Source organism: Phoca vitulina, unplaced genomic scaffold (assembly GCF_004348235.1).
Source record: "Phoca vitulina isolate PV1807 unplaced genomic scaffold, GSC_HSeal_1.0 scaffold13, whole genome shotgun sequence".
NCBI lineage: Eukaryota > Metazoa > Chordata > Mammalia > Carnivora > Phocidae > Phoca > Phoca vitulina.
The window spans coordinates 28,790,841-28,807,370 of NW_022589716.1; positions in this window are offsets into that span (position 1 = coordinate 28,790,841).

The window sequence follows — 16,530 nt, forward strand, 5'->3', positions numbered from 1 at the left end:
AACTGTGGAATGATGGGCATCTTTATGATGTTGAATCTTTCCAATTAAGAACATGGTGTAGGGGGACCCTTGGGTGGCTCCCAGTTGGTTAGGCGTCCGCCTTCGGCTCAGGTCATGAATTCCCTGGGTCCTGATATTGAGTCCTGCATCGGGCTCCTTGCTCAGCGGAGAGCCTGCTTCTACCTCTGCCTGCCGCTGCCCCTGCTTGTGCTCGCTCTCTCTCTTCGACAAATAAATAAAATCTTAAAAAAACAAAAAAAACATGGTGTAGGGGTGCCTGGGTGGCTCAGTCTGTTAAGCGTCTGCCTTCAGCAAGGGTCATGATCCCAGGGTCCTGGGATGGAGCCCTACGGCAGGCTCCCTGATCAGTGGGGGGCCTGCTTCTCTCTCTCCCTCTGCTGCTCCCCCTGCTTGTGCTCTCGCGCTCTCTCTCTGTCAAATAAATAAATAAAATCTTAAAAAAAGAACATGGTATAGAGATGGTAAATAAATTCAGTAAAGTCACAGGATATAAAATCATTGTACAGAAGTCTGTTGCATTCCTATATACTAATAAACAACAAAAAGTGAAATTAAGAAAATAATCCCATTTACAATTGCACTACAAACAATGAAATATCTAGGAATTAAGTTAACCAAAGAGGTGAAAGACCTGTATTCTGAAAACTATAAAACACTGATGAAAGAAATTAACGATGATGCAAAGAAATGGAAAGACATTCCATGCTTATGGTTTGGCAGAACAAATATTGTTAAAATGTCTATACTACCCAAAGCAATCTACACATTTAATGCAATCCCTATTAAAATACCAACAGCATTTTTCACAGAACTAGAACAAACAATTCTAAAATTTGTATGGAACCATAAAAGACCTCGAATAGCCAAAGCAACCTTGAAAAAGAAAAAACTGGAGGCATCACAATCTCAGATTTCAAGTTATATTACAAAGAGGTAGTAATTAAAACAGTATGGTACTGGCATAAAAATAGACACATAGATCAGTGGAATAGAACAGAAAACCCAGAAATAAACCCACAAGTATATGGTCAAAAGTCTTCAACAAAGGAGAATGAATATTCAATGGGAAAAAGTCTCTTCAACAAATGGTATTGGGAAAACTTGACAGCCTTATGCAAAAGAATGAAACTGGACCATTTTATTTTACCATATGCAAAAATAAACGCAAAATGGATTAAAGGCCTAAATGTGAGACCTGAAACCATAAAAATCCTTGAAAAGAGTACAGTCAGTAATTTCTCTGACATGAGCCATAGCAACATTTTTCTAGATATGTCTCCTGAGGCAAGGTAAATAAAAGCAAAAATAAACTACTGGGACTACATCAAAACTAAAATCTTCTGCACAGCGAAGGAAATATCAACAAAACTAAAAGGCAACCTACAGAATGGGAGAAGATATTTGCAAATGACATCCGATAAAGGGTTAATATCCAAAATATGTAATGAACTGATACAACTCAATACCCCAAAACCAAATAATCCAATTAAAAATGGCCAGAAGATACGAACAGACATTTCTCCAAAGAAGACACCCAGATGGCCAACAGACAACTGAAAAGATGCTCAACGTCACTCATCATCAGGGAAATACAAATCAAAACTACAATGAGAGATCACCTGACACCTGTCAGAACGGCTAAAATAAAAAACACAAGAAGTAACAAATGTTGGTGAGGATGTGGAGAAAAATGAGCCCTCCTACACTGTTGGTAGGAATGCAAACTGGTGCAGCCACTGTGGAAAACAGTATGGAGGTTCCTCAAAAAATTAAAACTACCCTATGATCCCGGAATCGCACTACTGTATATTTACTCCCAAAATACGAAAACACTAATCCAAAGGGATACATACACCCCTATGTTTCTGGCAGCATTGTAATAGCCAAACTATGGGGCAGCCCAAATGTCCATCAATAGATGAATGGATAAAGAAGATGTGACGCATATATATATATAATGGAATATTACTCAACCATAAAAAAGAATGGAATCTTGCCATTTGCAATGACATGGATAGCACTAGAGAGTATAATGCTAAGCAAAATAAGTCATCAGAGAAAGACAAATACCATGATTTCACTCATATGTAGCATTTAAGAAACAAATGAGCAAATTAAAAAAAAAGAGAGACAAACCAAGAAACAGACTCTTAACTATAGACAACAAACTGATGGTTACCAGGGGGAATGTGGGGGGGGGGGGGGGGGAAATAGGTGGTGGGGATAAAAGAGTACACTTATCATGATGAAAAAGAGAATAAAATGATTAAAAAAAACCAAACATGGTGTATCTTTCTGTTTAAGTTTACTCTTATGACTTGAAAAAAAATTTTAATTCCTTCATGTAGGTTTGCGTGTTTTTCTTGTTAAGTTTGCTCCTGAGTGCATGATCTATTTTATTTTTCTAACTCAAGGGTGGGCCAGCTACAGGCTCCCTGCCTGTTTTCGTGTGGCCCATGAGGTAAAAATAGTTTTTATGTTTTTAATAGTTGAAAAATTTAAAAAGAAATGTAATATTTTGTAAAACCATGAAAAATTATTTGAAATGCAGGTTTCAGTGTCTGTAATACACTTTTATTGGAATGCAGCTGCACCCATTCATTTTATGTACTGTCGACAGCTCCTTTCTTACCACGAAGGCAGAGGGGAGTAGTTGCGACAAAGACCATCTGGCCCACAAAGCCTGAAGTATTTATGTTTTGACCCATTGCAGAAAGTCTGGCAAGTTCTGTCTTAAGGATCATTGTTTTATTTTTTTAAAGATTTATTTGTTTTAGAGAGAGTGAGCGAGCAAGGGTGGGGGAGGGGCAGAGGGCAAGAGAGAGAGACAGAGAGAGAGAGAGAGAGCGTCCCCAGCAGACTCTGCACTGACCGCTGAGTGGGACTTGGGGCTTGACCTCCTGACCCTGAGATCCTGACCTGAGCTGAAATCATGAGTCGGAGGCTCAACCCACTGAGCCCCGAGGCGCCCCCCAGTGGTCGTTGTTTTAATGCATACTTACGTCCTCCGAGCGTGTAATCCCTTGCCTAGCCTACATTTAAGCCCATTCAGAACTTCACCGAGGTTGAGGGAAAATTAGCAGGAAGACTGCCATTAAGCGCTGCTACCAATAACTGAAACACCTAGAATTGACTCAGTGGAGAAATAACCTATAATACCATTGACAAAAAGATTTAAAGTCTCTTTCCTCTTCCAGGTGATGTGTGCTTTTTCCATTAAATGGGATTATTTCTTTTGAAAGGAAGGGAATCTTCTTTGGGGGAAAGACAGGAAAGAGACTATCCAGCCAGGTGACCTCCTTTTCAGAAGAGAAATGACAACCATCCCCTTGGAGCTGCCACTCCGCCATGTTTTTCCTTGTCAGCTGTGGCTGCGTGGAGGCCGAGCCAGCAGCCAGACGCTTCACGTCAGGGGTGTCCTAGCAGTGAGGACCAGCTGTGTCTTTGCTTTCTGTCAAGACTCCACCCAATCTGCTCTTCTCTTGCGGAGGCTTTCGGATGACTGACAGCTGGCTGCTTGTGTGTCCTTCCCAAAAGCATCTCCCCTCATCCCACTTCAGCTCCTACTTCTCATTCAGGAGTCGAACCCGGGTCCTAACCTGGTTTCTATTAATAGAATATTAATCACGATCCGGAGCAGAAGCAGGTGCTAGTTCGGCCTAATGATATACACCTGCATTGATGACACCTTGTAAAAGTTTGTCAAAAGACTTAATTCCACTAGAATGTGTTCCATGGTCATGTATAGGAATGGGTCAGAAAAAAAATGATTTGTGTTGAGGCTCTAAAATCCATAGGTAGGCTCATCTCACTGCAGACGTTGGGGGCAGCCATTCCTCATACATTCCCAGGACTGGGTTGTGCAGAAATGGACAATGTGGAGAATTTTTCATATGACTCAATGGATGCAATGAATAGAACACATCATTATGCTGAGATTGTTCTTCCTCCTTCTGCAGTGTTAACCTCTTTTGTGAAATGCTGGTGGAAGTGAGAGTTGGTGGTATGTTTGTGTCTATTTAGTAACACACTGAAAACTCTTGGTTGGGCCCCTGGGCAGATGATTGATCAATATCCCAAAGGTATGATCGTTTACTTTCCTCTTGCGTGCCTGTCCCATAAAGGCTGGAAAGTGACCACCTGCCCCCAGCCACCGAGCAGCAGCTGTGTCGTGCAGCTCAGGCCAGTGAGATACAGGCAGAAGTCCATAGGTAGTGTTCCCTTGCTAGGAGAAAGTGCTTTGTTCTTCGCCTCTGTACCCTTTGTTCTTCTCCCTTTGCCCCTTCCTCCTGTTCTTCAGTAACTGAGACCCAAGTCTTGAAGCCACCTTCCTCCTAGGAGGAGTCTAGCATGAGAGTGGAAACCAACACGGGAGGCTTGGCAGAGCAGAAATCAGAAAGGTGTTAGTAAATGAAATCCGCAAGTTGGGAAATCACACCTTGGTGTATTAGTGACTGAAGTTGCCAAGGAGCGTCTTACAAGCCTTGGCCACAAAGCCTTGGCCACAAAGTCTCATGATTGCTAAAAACCTGAAATGAAATTTCTCTGATGGGATCTTTCAGTGAATTTTTGAGTATCTGTTGTTGAAAATCCTGTCTTCTTTACAGAGAGAGCCAGAGTCCTTCAGAGCAGGGGGTGGCTTTTTGCAAACTCTTCTTCACCTTCCACCCCTCCACAACATCTAAAAGTAGATCCTTAAATACATCTTGATCCACTGTGGCAGGAATGTCTGAAGCAAATGGCAATTATCAAAGGGTTGTAATTTTCACGAATTTGAGTTAAAAACTACTGAAATCCTTCCTGGCATTTCCTGACACTTGAGGAATTTGAAAAAGGACCCAATAATTAATAGCAACATAGAGATATTTCTTTTCGAACTGACACCCAGAAGTGGCATTTCTCAAGTCACACCACCTGTCCAGCGCGGGCATGCGAAACAAATGGTCGTTAGTGTAACCATCTTGGCATCTGTTCTGCATCAAGTGATTTAGATGTACTTTTCCTGATACTCACAACCCGGACGTAGGTTATTCTTGCTCTTAAAGAGATTAAAAAACAATTTCTCAGGTAAATTAATATCTCTAATGACATACAGGGAATTAAGTTCTGAAAGGGGTTCAGAGCCTTAGATTTCCTCTGTCTCAACCCTGGGTAAAGGCAACTCTTAACATACACCTGCATGTTTAAAACCTTTTCTTATTCCTCCCTGCCCGCCCCCCACCTCTGCCAAACCCTTCAACCATCCCATTTACAGGATTACACAAGGTCAAAAGTTTCCTCTGGTGTTCCCACTCTCTAAGACGGTGATGGAGTCTGAATGACCCCCTTTATGGTAAGAGTCCCTAAGTGTTCTTCATTGTTTTCAACTACTCTGTCTTGTCTGGAGATCCTGTTACAGAGGAAGTCGTTGGTGAAGGCTGTCATTTACGGGAGTCTCAGATTTCTTCTGTTTATGCTTATCGTCGTTGATCTATATACTTCCAACACTGATAACAAGAACTTCGAAGCATATTTGAGTAAATATAGTACTTGAAATTTTCTATTAACTAGAAGTTCTGCAGCTTGTTTTTGCTACTGTTACCAACGTTGTACCAGTATTTAGTTTTCCAAGCCTGCTCCAGAAGGGCAACGGGCAGCGGGTGTGTTACCAGTGGGGGATGCAGATCTTGAAGAAAGAAGATCGAGGATATCCAGCGTTTTCCACCGCCTCCCTCCTCAGGGTCTGAATTTCTGTCCGGGCTACATGGAGCAGAAGTGCGGCCTCATGGTGCCCTCTTGTGGTCATGTGTTTAGTTGCAAGATGGTGGAGGAGTTCTTTGCAAATATGAATAAAGAAAAAGAGAAGGAAAAAACGTCCTGCATATGTTTTTAGTCAGCAGCAAGTTTTGAGATGTGACAGTCCTGTCAAAACAAAACAATTCAACAAACTTCAAAGGAACCACAACAGAAGAGATGTAGACACATTTTGGAGCCCATGACAGAGCCCCACTGAAGAACGTGCCAAAACCATTTTGAAGGACCAACAATAAGATCTGAAAGGGAAGTGGGGTCCGTTACACTCAGGTGTGTGGCAGTTCGCACGGGGACCCGAGAGCCAACCAGCTGAGACGCGGAGGGAGAGCATTAATGCCAAGGCAGAACAGAGTTTCACTTTTTCCATATTCTGCTGCGGGAAGCTGAGTGTGCTGCCCATTTTTTAAAGAATGTGGGAAGTTCTGTGCTCAGCGCAGGAGTCTGCTTGTGTCTCTCCCTCTTCAATCAATCAATCAATCAATCAATCAAATCTTAAAACGCTGGAAGTTCTGCGGTTCCTTCACGTACTGTCCTTCCAGGCACGAACAAGACCATGTCCTGTCTTCGCGGAGCGGATGTTTTAGTGGCAGAGGAAGAACATAGACAGACAAGGGAACGAGAAAACTTTAAGAGGTGAAAGTCCCCTGGAGAAAATAAAACAGCAGGAGGAGATGGAGACAGAAATGGAGGAGAAATGGGAGGGGGAGGGGGGAGAGGTCCGGAGGGAAGAGTGGTTACATTCTGGACACAAGGCGGAGGTGAACCTCATCTGTTGACAGATTGGGTGTGGACGGGCCGGAGAAAGGAGCCAGGTGACGTCGAGTTTGGAGATGGGGAGCCCGCCTTTGGCGGTCAGGTCTTGTGGACGATGAGCGGGCAGCACCCCCCGGACACCTGATTGGGGGCGCATGGACATGGGCTACCCGGGGCTGATGGGGGGGGTGGTTCCCGCCCGCCCCACTGACCTGCTGACTTGCTCCACGTGTGCACTGGGCTGGGTGTGCCCCGGGCGGGAGGAGCCAAGGGGGCAGGGTCCCAGGAGAGGAGATGGAAACTCCCAGAACAGGGCACGCTTGGCTCTGAGGGCAGCTGAGTCAAGAGAGAGGAGGGGGCCTGCCAGCCTGTTTGGGGGGCCTTGAACCCAGGCGCCCCTTGGTCAGTCCCCACAAGAGAGCAGGGGGCCCAGGGAAACCTTGGGAATGACTGGGTTTTAAAACCCAAAGAGAGGGAGAAAGCCCCAGGAATCATGGAGAAAATCAGCCTGTGATGAGGTTAAGCTGTCTTCGCTCAGGTGGGATGGGGTTGTAGGATCAGGTTATGATTTCCACTCAAAAAGTTAAAAAAGAAAAAGAATTGACACACGGAGTCATAAACCTGTGCCATTCTTCGGCTTTCAAACTTTGCATGGCTTTGAGAGGGGAGTCCCCCTCCTGCTTCACCAGAGTCCTGGCCCTGCTGGCAGTCCTGGGGGGCAGAGTGCGTATGGCAGTTATCCCCCCAAAGGGGTACCTGGGGTGTTTATCCACCAACAGTGGTGAAGAGCTGCTCCCAGGGGTCTCTGGCCTGCCTGTGGGTGGCCGAGGAGGCTGGAGGTGCCCTGAAGTGGTGGCGGGGGGAGGATGGGCACCGGTGACATCTCCTCACCCAGTGGTGCTGCCTTGTCCCCGGGACCTCACTTGGGTCCCGGCCGACTGCAGTCACCGTCCTTCTGGTGAAACCCCACATCTTCCTTCCTGGGACCTGTCACTGTCCCTCTGAGCCCGGGACCCCCTCTTACAGCCCAGCACACGTTTGATGGTGGCATTCACGCCCACTGCGCCCCAGTTTTCTGGGGATCAGTTGCTGCAGTTTCTTCAACTCTCCTCCCCTCCCGCACAAAGCCGGGATAGCTGATAGTGTTTCTCCAGCCGGCGCCCAGGGCCACACGCAGCTCTCGGAGCAGAGGGAAGTCCCCGCAGAGGTGGGGAGCGGCGACCACTTGCCCCACGGGGAGCAGGGCTGGCAAATGACGGCCTGGGAGCTAAGAACGGGTTTGCATTTTTAAATAATCAAAAAAAAAAAATCAAAATGAGGTTGTTTCATAATGTGTGGAAGTTCTATGAAATGAATGTCCGCAAACAGAGTTTTTTTTGGAACACAGCCACACCCGCGCTGTCACCCTTACAGGGTGCTTTTGCCCTTCAAAGACGGGCTGAGGGCTGGTGACAGAGGCCACAGCCTAGCAGAGTCCGAAATATTCACTCTCTTGGTCCTTTGTGAATTTTTCCAGCCTCCTGCCACAGAGTGATCCTGAATTTCATTTGCCTTTATGATTTTATTTTTATTTATTCATTTATTTTTTAAGAGTTTATTTATTTATTTATTTATTTATTCATTTATTTATTTATTTATTTTTGAGAGAGAGAAGGGGAGAGAGTGGGGGGCGGGGAGGGGCAGAGGCAGAGGGAGAGAGAGAATCGCAAGCAGACTCCACACCCAGTGCAGAGCCTGAGTCAGGGCTGGATCTCACCACTTTGAGATCATGACTAGAGCAGGAATCAAGAGTTGGACGCCCAGCTGTCTGAGCCACCCAGGCGCCCTGCCCTCAATTTTAAAAATTTATCCTAATCTTCATATTGAAAGGCTAATGCAATCATATGATTTAAGATTTTCAAGACACAAAAATAATCCCATCCCTGAGACATTCTGTAAAGACTACCAGTGACTTCTGGGTCCTTCCAGATACATTGTATGCAAATATAATCAAGTACGGGAACAGAGCTCCTAGCTTTCTATTTCATTCCTGCACATACAAATAGAAGCATTTGATAGAATTGTTGTGGACTGTGATTTTTTTTTTTAATTACACCCAATAGTGTATCTTGATTTTCCTACAACAGTTGCTAAAGAGCTTCTTCATTCTTTTTACAGCTGCTGAGTATTCCATCATATGAGTTTACCTATTATATTATGAATTTAATTCATAGTATATGTAATTCATCCTCTTTCAATGGACTTTTAGGCTCTTAACATTTTTTTGCTTTTTGTTTTTGCTAGTACAGAGAGTCCTTCAATGAATAATCTTGCATATGTACCATTTCACAAGTAGGCAACTATATTTGTTAGATAATATCCTAGAAGTAGGAATTCTGGCCCACAGTGTATGTGCTATTTGCTTTTGAAATAACCTAAACTATTTCCTTTTTCTCCTCCACCCCTCCCTCTCCCCCCACGTTCGTTTGTCTTTCCCTCTCTCTCTTTCTCTCCCTTTTCCTCTCTTTCTCCTTCCTTCCTCCTTCCTGGAAGTGGGAGCTGGGATCTTGTGCTGGAACACTGGGGGAAGGTGCATAAGGAATATGGAGAATATTTAAGATTTGGGTTCTTTGTCAAATCAGGATTGAAACTGTGGCCGACTTCCATCTGCTTTTGGAGAAGACAAGGTGAGGATGCTGAATTCTAACTTGAAGATCTTGTAGGATCTTGAAAGCTATTTTTTCAAAAAGTTTCTATCAGGAAACAGTCACCCACGTTGTTTCTCCTGATGACAAAACATGCATTCAAAACATCCAGTTTGGGGTGACTCCATCTCTGAGTGACACATCCCAGGATATCATCATAAAACAAAAATAGTATATCAAGATCCTCAGAGAAATAAAAATAGAACTACCGCACGATCCAGCAATTCCACCTCTGGGTACTTATCCAAAGGAAAGGAAAAGAATAATTCATGTTGGATTTCCCTGCCTGGCAAAAAACACCTTCACAGAGGGAAGTCCTTACTCTGGAACGTGAGACTGCCATGACTGACAAGAGCTGTTTGCAAAGCTTAGTGGAAAGCACCCCATGGGTCGAGGCCAAGTCCCTTCAGGGCACAGAGCTTTGAGTCTGAAGGATACCTAGACAGAAGCCAGCTTCCTGCCCTGGCTTGGCGGGAGGGACCCAGCTCCCCGGATTGCTGGCTCTGGGGAGGGAACCGGTAGCGTGGGAGGGGGACCCCGGCGGGGAGCAAGCCTCCACGTCCACCGGTTCAAACTAACGTACCTGCCCTCACTCTGCTCTCCCCAGAGGGGCCCCAGGCCTGCTGGGGGCCTTGCTGTGTAGCTGACGCAGAGGCCTCTCTGCAGACCCTCTCCGAGGACACGCCGGAGGCAAGAGCACCCTCTCTTGGAAGCCACGGTCACCGTTCACTGGCTACCTCCTGGTTCCCACTGGGTGCCCCCCTCCCCAGGTGTGGATGGCAGCTACTATTGCTTTCCAGGACAGCTTTATCATTTTCAGTCTTTGTCCCTTCGCGTTCGAGTTCGTTGCACTGATTTGGATTAATTGAAGACTGTGTGCTCGCCGCTGTGCGTGGTCCTGAGGAAAACTGGTGTGCAAAGCCCGGGCCACGGCCTCAGGGAGTTTACATTTTTCGGAGGCAGAGCCTCGAGGCATAGGCCACCGTGCCCTTCAGCAGCTTTGCAAACATGAATAGGCTCCTGCCTTTGCCACGCCTCAGCTTCCTGATCGCTACGATGGGAACAGAAGCAGGACTTACTGTTGACAGAATTAAATGAGCAGACATTGGGCACCTGGCAGGGTACCTGCTACACAATAGACCCCAGTATGTGCTATTGTAGCAAATCATCCGCTAAATAGGAATAGCAGTAGCTCCTGCCTCCCAGGGTTGATGTGATACTTCAATGGGTTGGTCTCTCTGGAGGACTAACACCAGTGGCTTAGTTACCGGTGGGCTTAGCTATCAGGGCCCTGGAGGCTGCAGCCAAATCAGGTGGCCTCTCAAAGTCTCTTTTTTCCCAGTCTGCGAAATGGGCACGATGGTAATTTTGCTTTTTGTCCTCATTGGAAAGATGAAATGTCTGTTATTGGGCCAGTTCAGCCTGCTCCAAGATCTGGTGGCCTTTATGATTCCAACCTGGCAGTTTGTCGTTGCTGTTCATTTATTTCTAACAGCTCAGCCTGATAAGCTGACTACGTCAGAGGACAAGCAGACAAAAGGCACTTTCAGAGAATCCTAGGGAGGCTGCTGGGTGCGTGGCCCCATCCTTGAATCTCAGCTCCAACCTCATTATTAACCTGCTTGGTCACTGCGTGCAGGTCCCTCACTCCCCCTGGGTCTCGGTTTCCCAGCTCTGTGCTGTGGGGTTAGATAGAGCAGAGGTTTTTACCCAGGGGTGTGCGTCGGACCCACTTAGAGAGCTTTGAATATATGTGCCCAGTCCCCAACTGGGGGGGATCCTGGGAGTCTGAGTTATAGATGAGGGGTCCCAGGTATTCTGATGCCCCAAAACGCCAGAGCACCACTAGACCAGGGCGTCTCTGGGGTGCCCCCTGCCTTTCCAATACAGCAATTGAGGGAACTCTTGGAAATGAACAACACTCGGGCTCTGGAAGGAGCTTGGTGATGTGACCTGCTGTGCTTGGGGTGCCCACCACACGGGGATGGGGAGGGGTTGTTATTTCTGTTCCTCGGGTTGGGGAAGGGGAGAGAAGGGGAAAAGTAGGCACACCTGGCCTGTCTGGGATCTGAGTGCATGACCTCTAGGTAGTTTCCAGACCCAAAGCCTGGGCGGGAGGTGCATCCTGCAGTTCCCCAGTGCAGCTGTCTGGGCTGAGCAGGCAGCAGAGGGAAGAGTTTTGTCTCGCTCCCCTGCCCCCCACGACAGTCCAGAAATAGGGGAGGAACCAAAGGGACCCTGGAAAGTTGACTGAATCTTGTTTAGTACTTCATTTCTTTCTAATGACTTCATTGAACAAACAAACAAAAAACTCCCAGCTTCTTCCATGGGAAATGAAACTGAAGAGTGTCCCTTTTTAAGGTCCCTCAAATACTAGTAGTAAATGAATGAATTATGGAAATTGTTTCCTGAATATGCAACATGATTTTGCATTTATCTACCTTAAGATTTTTTTTATTTATTTATTTATTTATTTATTTATTTATTTATTTGCATGGGGGAAGGGGCAGAAGAAGAGGGAGAGAATCTCAAGCAGAATCCCAGCCAAGCGCAGAGCCTGACTCGGGGCTTGATCTCATGACCCTGAGATCATGACCTGAGCCGAAACCAAGAGTCAGATGCTTACCTGATTGAGGCACCCAGGTATCCCTGGATTTATCTACCTTAAATTATTATTAAAAGTCAGCTTGAGCGTAAAGGAACATCTATCTCCCTTTCCTGTGACTTAGAGTTGGGCAGATATAGTCCTCACCTTGCCATTAACTAGCCGAGTGACCCTGGACAGATGATTTCACCTCCCTGTGTCTTCGTTCTCCTCATAAAATTGAGAAAAATAAAATCTACTTCTGAGGGCTGCTGTGGCAGATTGTGTTTTCCAAACATCACAACAGTGTGACCTCCCACCCCACGCGCTCTTCATCTCATGTGAGTTCCACAGTCTTCCTCAGCAAGAGGTGGGGCCCATGCCTGGTCTCCTTGAATGTGGCCGGGGCTGCGGCATGCCAGGAGTGGATCCCGTGGCACTTCTGAGGCTAGATTATAAAAACACCACCCTCCTCCTGGAACACAGCCACCATGCTGTGAGGAAGCCCAACCCAGCGTAGGCAAAGGGCCACACGAGGGGCCACATGTAGGTGGTCTCAGTGATATCCCCATGTCCACGGGCAGCTTCAGCCACCAGACCTGTGAGTAAAGATGCCTCCAGATGGTCCCAGTGCCCAGCCCTCAATCGACCCCACCTTGAATAGACACCCTGCCCGACACGAATGACTGACCCACAAAACCTATGAGCATAACAAAATCGTCGGTTCTCTTTTGCCATTAATTTTGGGTGGCGACGTCCTCCATAGCCATAATAGCTGGGATGGTTGCTATGAGAGTTAAATAGATATTGTATGTAATGTGCTTAATTGTTTTAGGATTTTTTTTTAAAATTTATTTGACAGACAGAGTGAGAGAGCACAAGCAGGGGGAACAGTAGAAGGAGAGGGAGAAGCAGGCTCCCTGCCAAGCAGGGAGCCCGATGCAGGGCTCGATCCCAGGACCTTGGGATCATGACCTGAGCCAACGGCAGACGCTTAACCGACTGAGCCGCCCAGGCGCCCCAAATTGTTACATCCACCATCTTAGGGAGAAAGTCTGACATGGACAAGCATGTAAAGGTGTAGTAGGTATGTAAGGGGTGTTTGTAAAATCCTGCTCTCAATTAGAGAAGACACATCCTTAATAATACTCAGGAAATAGCTATAAAAATGGACCATTACCATGTCATCAAATAAGTCTCAACACATCTAAAATTACTGCTATCCTAGCTCACCTGCTGTTCAACACACATACTGAGTGTTGCTGCAGCCCAGGGACCAACATACAGCAGTGAACCGAGGGGAGCAGAGTCTCGCCGTCTTCGTTCCAGAGGGAGAGACAGACAATAAGCACAAATTGTGGCAAATATCTGGTATGTCCTGTGGTGATAACTTTTTTTTTAAAGATTTTATTTATTTATTTGACAGAGAGAGACACAGTGAGAGAGGGAACACAAGCAGGGGGAGTAGGAGAGGGAGAAGCAGGCTTCCCCGCGGAGCAGGGAGCCCGATGCGGGGCTCGATCCCAGGACCCTGGGATCATGACCTGAGCCGAAGGCAGACACTTAACGACTGAGCCACCCAGGCGCCCCTGGTGATACCTTTTTTATGGAGGCAAAAATAGAGCAGAGCAGAGCAGACAGGAAGTGCTGGGGGAGGCTGTCATTATATATGGGGTGGTCCGGACGGGCCTCTCAGAGGGGACATTGAGTAGACGTAGGCAGGAAGCGAAGGAGCGAGTCTTGCAGGTATCTGTGGGAAGAGCATCCTCGGAGGACGGGGTTCAGCCCGTGCAAAGGCCCGGAGACAGGAGCGGCCAGATGTGGGAGCTCGAGGAGGCCAGTGTGGCCAGAGTGGAGGCCGACCAGCTCCTCGAGCAATTAATAATTAAAAAGAATGGAAACGCCCTCAAGTGTTTGGAAATGTCGAACTATTTCTTGAGTAACTTAGGGGTCAACAAATAAATCATAATGGGAATTTAAGGTGCTTAGCGCAATGCTTGGCTTGATCCAGAGCAAATCAGCATATAAACTGAGGGGCTGAGTGGGTGGCGGCCGGCGGAGGCCTAAGGGGCCCTCTGAGCAGCCCCATAAAAGACCGGCTTCAGGCCCCTGAGGCTTGAGGAGGCAGGCGAAACACAGGATACCCAGTTCAACTTGAATTTCAGATACACAATAAGTAACTTCTTATTTTTTATTTTTAAAAAAGATTTTATTTATTCATTTGTCAGAGAGAGAGAGAGAGCACAAGCAGGGGGAGTGGCAGGCGGAGGGAAAAGCAGGCTCTCCGCTGAGCAGAGAGCCCGACGTGGGACTCGATCTCAGGACCCCGGGGATCAGGACCTGAGCTGAAGGCAGATGCTTAACCGACTGAGCCACCCAGGCATCCCAGTAAGTAACTGTTTAGAATACATATGTCCCATGAATTTGTAGGGGTCAAGGGGAGGCCGCCCCAAAATGTGTGGCTTTGGCAGACTGATGATAAGCCTGGCATCCACCTTGTCAGCATGAACAGTACAGGTCACCTCAACCGCGGGCGCGGCTGACCAGCTCAGGAACACATAGGTGCAGGCTCGAGGGACAGGGATGCTTTCTTACCTTCCCAAGGAGCCTGTAGGACACGTGGTTAACCAGCACCACCCTGGAGACAGAGTCATCAGATGTACCTAATGAAGAAAAAAGACAGTTTTTTAGAACTCAAGTCTCTTGAGGTGGAGAAGACAATGGGGGGTGGGGGGCAGACGAAGGCGCACTGGAACGCCTACTAGCGTGGCCCTGGGGGCCTCCCATCAACAGCCTCCACCTTCTCAGGAGACCCTGCCCCAAATTTTGCCCTTCAAAACCCTCACTGGCAAGTCATCTAGGAGTTGGGGACTTTTTGAGCATCAGCACCCATGGTCCTGGGTGGCGCTACACCAATACGTAGCCTATGTCTCTTCACTGCAAAAGCTCAGGGTTCGATTTCACTGACTTGCTGCGCATCAGGTGGGCAAACTCTTCTTTGGTTTGGTTCCAATTATTTTACACAGAAGTTTCTTAGGAGACAGCCTGTGCAAGAAGGACCCTCAGCCCCTCCTCTGTCCCCCTGAAAGCAGAAAGTACATCCCTCACATGAAAAGTACCGTCCCTGCACCAGCAGGTAGAGAGACATCCTGATCATCAGAGATGGGACATTTAGAGCCCAGAAGGCTGTAGAAACAACTCTTGTGACTTTTTACTAATTTACGACTCCAGTCCAAATTCTGTTTAGAATTCCTTATGAATCGAAGCTCCCGATGTTAAGTTTTCTTTGTTCTAGCCATTCCTCATGGATTTATTGTCTTTTTTGTCTAAAATGTATAAAAACTACCTGCCTTGGTCATTTCTTTAGGTCTCAATCTCATTTTTAGGCTTCCATGCACATGGACTAAAACTTTGTTGTTGTTGTTTTTTTATCTGTTTCATGTCAATTTAATTTTTAGGCCAGCTGGAGGACCTTGATGGGTAGAGGAAGAATTTCTCCTTCTCTATGCAATATTTGTGATATACTTACGCTAAAAAAAAATTCGTTGTGTATTTGAAATTCAAATTGAGCCCTGTGTGTATAATTTCAACCTGGTCATCCTAGCAGGATACTGCAGGGGTGGTGTGAGGGAAGGTCGAGCAGAATCACATCTGCCCCAGGCAGCCTCTAGGCTCTGTGGAGAGTGGGCTGTTTCTGGGACCTTTCTCTCAGCCCTGCCCTGTTTCCCAGCTCTCAAGGAGGTGCACCTGGGCAGCAGAAGGCACTCACCTTCCCAGCAGTCTGAGGGGCCGGCCTTCCCAGCATGCGCCACACCAGGACTGGGGACCCGTGACAGCCTCCTGCCTGGATCCCTGGGACCTCACAGCCTCCCGCCACCCAGCCACCCAGCCTGGGTCAGCTTGTAGCTGCTCCCACTGGCAGAGCCCGGAGCCCAGACTGTGGGGACGGCTTAGGATGGGGTCCCTGGAGCGTGGTGAAGCGGGGAGGACCGCGGATCTGGAACTAGATCCACCTGGGGCTGAAATCCACCTTGCATTTTAGAAAACAAGCAAAAGACAGTGCAGCCTGGACTCTTTGAATGGAGAAAAGCCAAGCACGTCTAGCCTCGCCTCAGGTAAAGTGCATAATTTTCTGACTGTGGTTTCCTCGTCTGTACAATGGGGATAACTACCATCTCATGGATTCATCATGAGAATAAAGTGAACACCTGTGTGTGGGAAGCGAGACTGCCTGGGGCCTAATAAATGGCATCTTTCTGGGGTTTTTGGGGCTCCCTGGGAGAGGTAGGTCTGGAAGCTCTGTTGCACTTCACACAGGCTAGAAGATGTCATTCTTAAAGAACGGCAGTGGGGTGAGTTGCTCATGAAGATTTTGGGAGCCCCCAACTTTGGTTCTGCCACCTTTGTTAGTATTGAACACCTTTCTGGGCCTCTTTTCTCACGTGAAGTAAAAAATACTTCCTCACAGGAGCCAAGTAAGAATGCAGCCAAGGGTTGCTGTTGGTACATCCTGTCTCAGAGCAGGTCCCTGCTGAAGAAGCTGTTCCTGATGCCGTTAGGGTCACCACTGATGCGTCTCGGTGTCTCCAGGTGCCCTGGGGCGTCCTGCGAACTTCCAGAAGTGCAGAGACAGAGCATATGGAAGTGAGCATGGGAAGGGCTTTTTTCCTCTAGCACCTTCATTCTGGGGCAAGA